This window comes from Calidris pugnax, unplaced genomic scaffold, assembly GCF_001431845.1.
Source record: "Calidris pugnax isolate Ruff unplaced genomic scaffold, ASM143184v1 scaffold56, whole genome shotgun sequence".
Lineage (NCBI taxonomy): Eukaryota > Metazoa > Chordata > Aves > Charadriiformes > Scolopacidae > Calidris > Calidris pugnax.
The window spans coordinates 12,639,756-12,649,048 of NW_015090839.1; positions in this window are offsets into that span (position 1 = coordinate 12,639,756).

Sequence of the window (9,293 nt, forward strand, 5' to 3'; positions counted from 1 at the left end):
TATCAGGCTCAAACAGCCTATGTAAAAATGCTGATACTTAGAACAGAAGCAAAAACATTACTGGAAAATAAAAGAAAGATAATTGGCTAAACATATCCCTGAGGCCTGCACAATAAGCACCACTATTTTATTGGTTAAGTAAAATACCATACCTTGTTCATTCGAGCTACCTGATGAACTGGCTGCAGTTCTAGCTAGCTTAGGGAAATAATAGGGAGCTGATAATCACTGCCTATAAAACTAGTGATTTTGATGCAGATTTTCTCCTGCAGCCAATTGTTACAGAGAGAGAAACTGTTGAGCAGCTAGCCACACTTTGATTGTAAGGAACTGATTTGTTGCAGCTTCGGTCCAGGCAAAAGCAAAAACAGGCAAGGAGCTGCTTTAATTTATGCCACTGTCAGAGTCTCTCACGGTCTCTCTACCACTGGAGTTCCTCTCTGCCACAACCTTTCATGCTCTGACTGGGGATTTCCCATGCAAAAATATATATACGTGCAATGCACAGATGGTTTGCATATGCGCAGTAGGCTTAACATATCTGATTTACTGTGTATGCACAGACCATCTGTGCAGCACATGTGCAGCAGGTCTGATGTGTACTGGACACATTGGACTTACTGTGCATGTGCTACACAGTTAATCTGCACACACACAGTAGCCACAGCTCTGACTGAGTTGCCAGACATCCAGATGGCCAGAGTCCTTAAATCCCTTCCAGAGAAAAACTGAAGATGGAATGAGGACATTCAGGGGTTTTTTTTCCTGTTGTATATCGTAGCTTATCCTTTATTTTCAAATGTAGGAGCATATTAAAGTGGATACACCACCTCATCACATTTTAGTTTAACAAAGAAATTCCCATACACCAAGGCCAATTCCCTTCTGCTCGTGTGTGGCCAAAAGCTGCCTATAGGAAAGAAAATATAGCTCTGATAGAGATTCTTCTCCATAAACTTTTACAGAACAAGCAATCCATAACAAGTGAACTACACAGGCTTCTCTTAGGGAGGACTGGCAGCCACTTCAGGTTTTCTGACTATAAACAGCTTTCCGATCTGGAAATTTTTAAATTATTCAGGTTAATGCTCAGACAACTCAGCAACCCAGATCGATCACACGTCACAATCTCAGGAGGAGAGTTAGTCATCTCAGGCCAATCCTTGCCATTTGGCTAACTGAGATGCAGTGTCTTAGAGCGTATGTGGTGCTTTGTTTCCCATCATTCAGACTGTGAGCCAATAACACTGTCCCTTTGGGACATTTGGGAATTTTTGGGATATTTCTTTCCAATAACTGTTCTGTAAAACTGAAATGCAAACTTAAACATGCAAATAACTTCTCAGACCCACCAATGTTTTTAGCAATGGTAAATGTAAATTGCAACGCACGCTGTCAGTTACATGTGGAGAACTGATCTGAATACTGCCTAATTGATATCATTGCACTGTACATGGATATATGGGAAAGCAACGGGGGAAAGGATGCAGAAGATTCAGGTGAATGTCACCGAGAAAAAAAAAAAAAACAAAACTGGTTAAACCTTAGCAACTAATGTTGGGATTTCTAATGTAATCCAACAAAAGCCAAGATTTTCCAGCTGTATCGTTGCTGTATTAACTCTTGCCAGCCTCCTCAGAAGCTGTCTGCCTCATCCACGAGAAGAGAGCAAGCTAACTCAACTTCTATCACCACACAGAATTTTGCAAGTATATTGAAGATTGGAAGTGCTATGAATACTGCTTCTTATATTGTTCTTGAGTACTTGACCGGTGGGACAAAACGTTATCCACGTGTGCCTTTGAAGTGTGACTACCCTTCACTCTACAACACAACACATTTTAAAAGGCTCATGACTCTTCTAAACTGGTATGCTGCTCCATTTTTTTTACATCACCTACACAATCTCTATTCAAATCACAATTTATATATTTCATATTATTTTTCCCAATTAGCACTATATCAAAGCTAATAAACAAGCTACATTTCTTGTAATAAACAAGCTGCATTAATAAGAAAAACCTATATTGTAGCTAGAAGCTGAAATGTCAGGCTTATTTTATCCTATAGTAAAGAAAGGAAAATCTGTAGGTGGAAAAAACATGTTAGATTTTTTTTAGCTGCTTTCATTACTGTGTCTAATCACTTACGAACACTTTAAAATATAAATTCCTCCAAACTCTTGCTCAAAAATAGAAGGTAATGAATGAAAGCTGGAGGTTTATTCACATAATCTGTGAACAGCAACAGGCAATGACTTGCAAAACAGGATAATTTACTAGTACTGAAACTGGCAGTGGGCGTAACATACTTGGCACATTTGTAATATCCTTAGCATATTTTGTTTCAAACTTGTTAAAAGGATATGCTGTAATTGATCTGCTTTTAGTGACAGTATTGAAGAATACTGCCAGAAGTTGTAGCATGTAGCAGTACAAAAGGACGGCAGAATTAAAAGATGTTTATTAAAATTGATTAGACCCTTCAGCAGTAATTACTATATATGATATATTATTCCCAAATAACTTGATACCTATACATTTTCACTGCATGCTATAACATCTTTGTATATTGCATCTTTGTAAGCAACACTGTTGGCTGAATTAAAACAAAAATTAATATAACAGATTGCACCTATATTTTCCAGAGATAATTTGGGTGATATGGAGGACCCCTGCTGTACCCAGAGCTCCCGGCAGAACATTTGCTGGTTCACTCAAATACCAAATTGTATGCCACACTAGACCCTTTTTTGGTAAATAAAAGGAAAAAAATGTTTAAAATATCAGCAGTAAGCTTGATCTAGCTTTAACTTTTGGTTTTAAAACAGATGAAGGCTTAAACACCTAAAAATGTGAAGGCTTTCATATTAGTGCATTCATAGACAGTATTAAAAATCAAAAGGCATCTCCCTTCTTTTGAACTCCCCTCCTAGGGATACCATAATGAACGCAATAGTGTACTTTTTAAAGCGACGCTAATTCTTTTCCATAGATGCTATATGTATAATATTGAATAGTCACTACTGCAGACAACTCAGCACAAATGGAACTCAGTTGAGTAACATAACCACCTGGCAATATAACAATCAAGTTATTTGCTCATAGTCTTCAAACTTGTTGAAATATTTTATAGATTCCCAGTGACAGAATAGTCATCTCAGAATACTGGCTAGCTCACATGTATAAAACATAAACCTTGCTTTCAGTTCCCATTCTGAATCAGTTAAGGAAGGAATTTGAACTTGAATCTCTCGCCTCTTAGGTCACCTTGACAATCAATGAAAATACTTAAATAAATTTGTCTCAGTTTTTCTTTTTTTCAGATACTCACTTTGCGCTGTTAACAGTAGTGCTCCACTGCCACCAGTAACATTCAAAAATGTACTTAAGCAAAAGTGGCAAAGAGAAGTACACAACGTGAGTCTGCTCTTGCAGTTCAGAGAAAAAAGATCAGTCTTATCAGCCCCTGCTGTTCCCTTTCCTGGACCATGCTGAAACACTATGGTCAGGATTTAATTCAGCTGCCAGGGTGTACCCAGGTGTGTGAGGGGGGCTGTAGCCTCACCCCTTCCTCGCAGCTGGAGACAGTCAGTCAGGCTCCAGTCACCTGCCTTTGTGAGCCGGTATCTCCATGTCCCTCCCCAAACAGCTCTGTGATAGACTGGATTCCACGTGCAAGAAAACACTGGTTAGGTCATGCTGGTCTCAAATGAATGAAAACCAAAAGATCTGTGCAGTGGAATGTATTTCTTTTAATGTTTTCCATATTTATGTGCTCATGGATCATCATACGCATGACACAGAAATGAACATATCTACATAGAAAAAAGGAGAAAGGGAACTAGTTTAAGGAACATGGTCACAGTTATGTTTTATTTCAGTAACAGAAATCACACAATCATTCATTTGAAAACACTCGATATGTAGCTGAACAAATGTTTATTAACAGCAATTTGTTGAGAAAAAAAGCTTTAATATGAGGCAGGTAGGTCACCTCAGGAATATGTTTCTCTTCTGACAAGCTGTTGAGATTACTCACAATTTTTGCCTGACATTTTTTTCTTTTTTTTTTTTTCAGCAGAAGCAAATTCAAACAGGAAACCAAATGATGGCAGAAAGTATCCATCTAAAGAAAGTTCATTTTTTCAGTTGTTCTTCCAAAAAATCTGTGCTGTCAGTGGTCCCTAACTGCCCATAGAAGCTCATTGTCTAGGAGAGGCATTTTCTGTTCTGTTGAAGCAGAAATCACCGTGCCAAATATTTTCTTCGTCACATGCAGTAATCTTCTTAGCAGAAGCAATACCATTTTGCATGAGTAAGAGGAAATGTCTTTATCTAGTTTCATTGCCACTCAGCTTCCAGCATGGGTGATGGGCAGAACTCGCATTTGAAATTTGGATAATAGTTTCATTTGGCTGTTTACTTGATATTAATGAACTTCCAGTGCCTGTTTGCTTCCTCTAAACCGGCAATGTAGCAGATGAATGGACAAGCAAAGCAAAATTTTAATGAAAAGTCAATTTACGGTAGCACCTCAATTGCTGACAGATTCAATCTTTTATATGCTATTGCAAACTATAGTGCTCCTTTCACTGCTCATCCACTGCGTAAGCACTCAAGGGAGGGTATAAGAACTAATATAGAACAGAGTAATAGATTCGGTATTCAAGGCTTTGGAAAAATTATTCCTGTTTGGCAGTCAGCGAGAAGAGAGATAATGGAAAAATGAGAGGGAGGCTAACAGATTTCAAGATTCTGTTTTGAAGAAGAATGTTAAGCATTTTCACTGACATTGATCCAACTAATGTATGTGGTTTCAAATGTGTAAATGCACTTAGAGATTCTGAGGCTGTCTTTATAAGCCCTTCAAAATTAAAGAACTGCCACTGAAGTCTGGGGATTCGTACATAGAAAGCTTGCAGGACCAAACACTATGACAGATGCATTTTGACATAGCAATGAAAAATAAAACAGAGATATAAAACCCAAATCACTAATTGGAATTTTTCCCTAGAATATGTAATTATAACTATATGTTCATAGGAGAAATTTGTTTTATTCACAGCTCTAGTGATTCAAAAAATCCAATGTAATGATTAAATCCAAACCAAACCCTTAAACAAAAAAGGAACCCAGGGTCCCATAAATATAAAAATCTATGAAATCACATCACTTATGGTTTGTATAATCAGGAACTGGCTTGTACAAATCTGATTCATCAAGGGAGATCATGGGATATGCAGAATAGCTATGAGAAACCCACATGGGATGGAAAATGTTTTTTATCAGGGCTGTGTTTCACCCTGTACAGGTGGGCAGCCTAGAGAAAGGTATACTTTTGCTCTGCCTCTTTCATTGGGTTGAATGGAGCTGCTCAGTAAGGAAAGCTATGCACTCCAAGTACAGCTTGGCTCCCATTTTCCCTGGAACAAGGGGATAATCCAAGGGCAGATCAGGAGTTTCACTGTGCAGCATCTTCCTCAGGGCTTCTAGCAAAGCCAGTTTATGCCAAAGAAACCATTACATTAATTTTACATCAGTTAACATTTCAACTTAAATTCTTCAGCTACCTTAGCGGAAAAAAATATTTTTTTAGTGTCATATAAGATGGCACAGGACAGAGTGTTCAAGAGATAATTATATTTTTTTAATAATCACAACTTTATCAATGACATTTTCAAATAAAATATCTAACTTAGAAAACCAGTAACACCTTACAGAGTAAAGAATATTATCTAAATTTAAAAAATAGTTTGTAGGAACAGTATTATCGGCTATTTTGGGGATTTCTATAGGATTTGTATCCTGGCTGGATTTCAAGAATCTGCCTATTGGTTGCATTCCTGAGCCTATCAGCCTTACAAATCAGAGTTAATAAAAGTCAATCAGTGATTGTTTAACTTGCCTGCTACTGCCTGAAGCAGAATTACAAAAGCTAAATGCGTGTTCAAAACTCCACCAGGAGTTTCTGTCATCTAAGAACTCTAAGTGTATGACCTCATGGAAACTCTAAGAAATAAATATCTCACAACAGCTTGAAGAAACTTGCAGTTACTATGCATTGATATCGACAAAATAAGTAATCACGCTTGAGGAATAGCAATGTTTTTACTTTCTGCCCTGAGAATGATTCAGATAGAAATGAGAACTAATTGGTCAAATGACCATGAATATGAAGCAATTGACAATGAGAAACTAACAAATGCAATTAATTAGAAAATACTAGGTTGGTTGCCCAGTGAGAAGGTTTATAAGCAATATAGGGTTAAATTGTCATGTGCACTAAGCAGGTTTACTGCAGTTGCAATTAGTTGTTCGGTGCTAAGCTTCCTCACATCTTCTGAATATCATGACTGATTTAAAATTAATTGCTGCATAGTTCTGATTTTGAACTTTCATCAGTGTTCATTCTCCTTCGTACTCAGCTATGGAATATTTTGTTTCATGAAGATGACTTTCAAATGCACTAAAGTAATTTGTTAATGCAAATTGTTTTTCTTTCACTAAATCACATCCAAGTTTTGCAGAGGCTGGAGAGAGCGTTTGAAAATGTTAAATGTGAGGAGAAACACTGTAAGTAATTGCTATAGATACCAATCTGCAATCACCCTTCATTAATTTTGAAGTGAATTTGTAGTGTCATTCTTATAATAAATCAGTAGTGTACCTTCTTAATCTGTTGCTCTAATCCATAACTTTGACCTGAGAATTAGCAAAAAGGTTTTAGTCATACAGCAGGAATTGGAGTTAGCAAAGATATTGACTTACTTTTAGTTCAGCCAGGAATTTTCATTCAACTGTTTCAGTAATAGTATTTTAACATGCTTGTTCTTTCAAAAATACTAGCATTTCTACTCACAAATCTATATTCTAGAATCCCAAAGCCATAAAAATTTGGAAGACGGTATCTGTCTTGCTTCCGCAATCAGATATGTAGTACTACATACAGTTTAAGTCTAACAAAACTAGATGATTACCATTTGCGGTAACCTTTGCAGCACAAATGTGTGAGATCAGGCAAGCGTACAACATTCTCCCTAATTTTTTCACTGTCTGCAGCTTTGCAACATGAGGGGTTTATATATCTGGCACTGGGATGCGGCACCATTGCAAAATAGTGTGGGAAATGTGGTAGTGGACTTGTCCAAGCAGGTGGAGTCTTGGCCAGCCCAGGCTGGCAACACGATCAGCAGGGGAGTAATTAGGCAAATTTTACAGCACAACCTGACTTCAAATTCTTAAGCCACATCACTTTTATTTTTTAAAGTTCTAAAGAAGATAGACATGAGAAGAGTTCAAACTTGAGAAGAGGGATGGATCTACAGTAGAGAAGTAATGAGGAAGTCTATATTGATTTTAATTAGCCTAGATTATCCCATTTAATCTGTGAAAAACGAGGCTTTAATCTTTGAAAAATAAGATTTAAATATCAAAAATGCTGTGAAATTCTGTAAAACCAAGAGTCCAATTCAGTTTTTAGCTTCACTTAATCAGTTTCTCATTGATAGGCATAGTGAGTTCCATAGTTGATATATGAAATTTATTCATATATATACTTTAGCTTCAGAATGCATAGCTCAATGCAAAAAAAAGATTAGAATATGAATCAATATCTATACACTCTTTTATTCAGATTTATTTTGTTCAGAATATTTGGCTTGTTGTGAGAGCAGGATTTTTTCTAAGTAATTCCTTACAATAAGTGTCTCAGTAAGTAAAGCCCATAAAAGGCTATCAATAAATTGCCATACACCTAGATTAAAACATTTTCATTGGCTCTGGCACAAACCTTACTCCTCTGAAGGCTTCAGAGTCAATTCTGCTAGCTTTTCTCTTTCCTCTTGGTAATTCCTCAGGAATTTTGAGGGAGGATCACCCAAATAGGTGCTGATGGTTCATTTTCCCCTCAAGCTTTCAAAGGAAACTGTTGAAATGAAGAATGAAAAAAACCCAAAGTTCTCAGGCCGCATGCAGTCATCTTGTTTTACATAGTTACCAGACTCTTACCATTAGAAAATGTGGTACATTTCTTTTAAAGCATCCTTTGCACGGCAGTTGTGTGAAACAATGATCTGTTGAATTTACTTCACAGATCAAAGAGGGAGGAAATTAACCAACACAGTAAATTGATTATTTCATGGGTGACATAACCAAGGCAATGATTTATCTTAATAAAGAGCAACATCCCTCTAGTCCTTAACTGAATTCCAGCCAATGCAATAATACTCAGTTGTTAATGACTTTGATGTTGATGTGGAAAAGTGAATGACTGTATAATCACTGAAATGGGACCTCATCACAGTTGGAAATGTTTAAGCCAAATCATTTTGGACTGTGAAAAGAGCCCTGAGTGGTATAGATTGGCTGGGTCCCAGATTTTCAGCCTTAACTAAACAGGGCCTGAAAACTTTATCATACTGCTATGCCTCGGGCTGGTCTGTAACTCTGACAGCCCCAGAGAATTGGAGTTTAATGTATACGTCTGTGGACTCACTGTGGAAAAAAAATTTCAGGGCTTACAGCACCAATAATAAATACCTGTCTATCAACATCCAGCTAAAAGAGTAATTAGTTAAATCCATCTTTAGGAGAGTGAACACAGAAGAAAGGAAACACAAGTCAAATAGGAAAAATTGTACTGAAAGCTTATTTTTATATCCCACATTACTAAATATGGCTTAAGAGGCTGAAAAATAGCAGTAGTCATTTGTAGCAGCCTCCACCTCCCCCTTTAGCCTCCCCTACCAACTCTTACAATAACAAACCAGGCTAAAATTAGAGCTGCTTTATAGTATGTTAATTTGATTATCATTGTTTCGGCATTGATTGAAAAGGTCACATCAAAAGGAAGGATCTTCTGTACATCAGCTACAGCTTCCTTGATGCTGATGTTCAGCTCTCAGATCGGAGAAGGAAGCCAGGTCATTTTTTTTCCGCTCAGGTTTCCTTCAAAACCCCTTGATTCCCAGTGAAGGATCCCCAGCATTAACATTGCTCTGTCCACGCCTTGTAACTTTTCTTTCTTTTTAGAAAGACAGGAAGAACATTTAGCATCCTCCCAACTGTACTTGGCCCCATGCACGCTATAAGAAATCGAGAGGTGAGGTGGGAAGAAAGTAATGGCGCAGTTTGCAGCTCCAGCTTTTCTAACCTCAGCAGAGTGGCAGCTGCAGGTAGGGTTGGAGGAATTCCAAGCACTCTGCCTGCTTGAATACCACACAGCCCCCAGGCTCCAGAAACATGATACTCCGATGCTGATCATTAAAAAAAAAAAAAAAAAAAGGGGGGGGG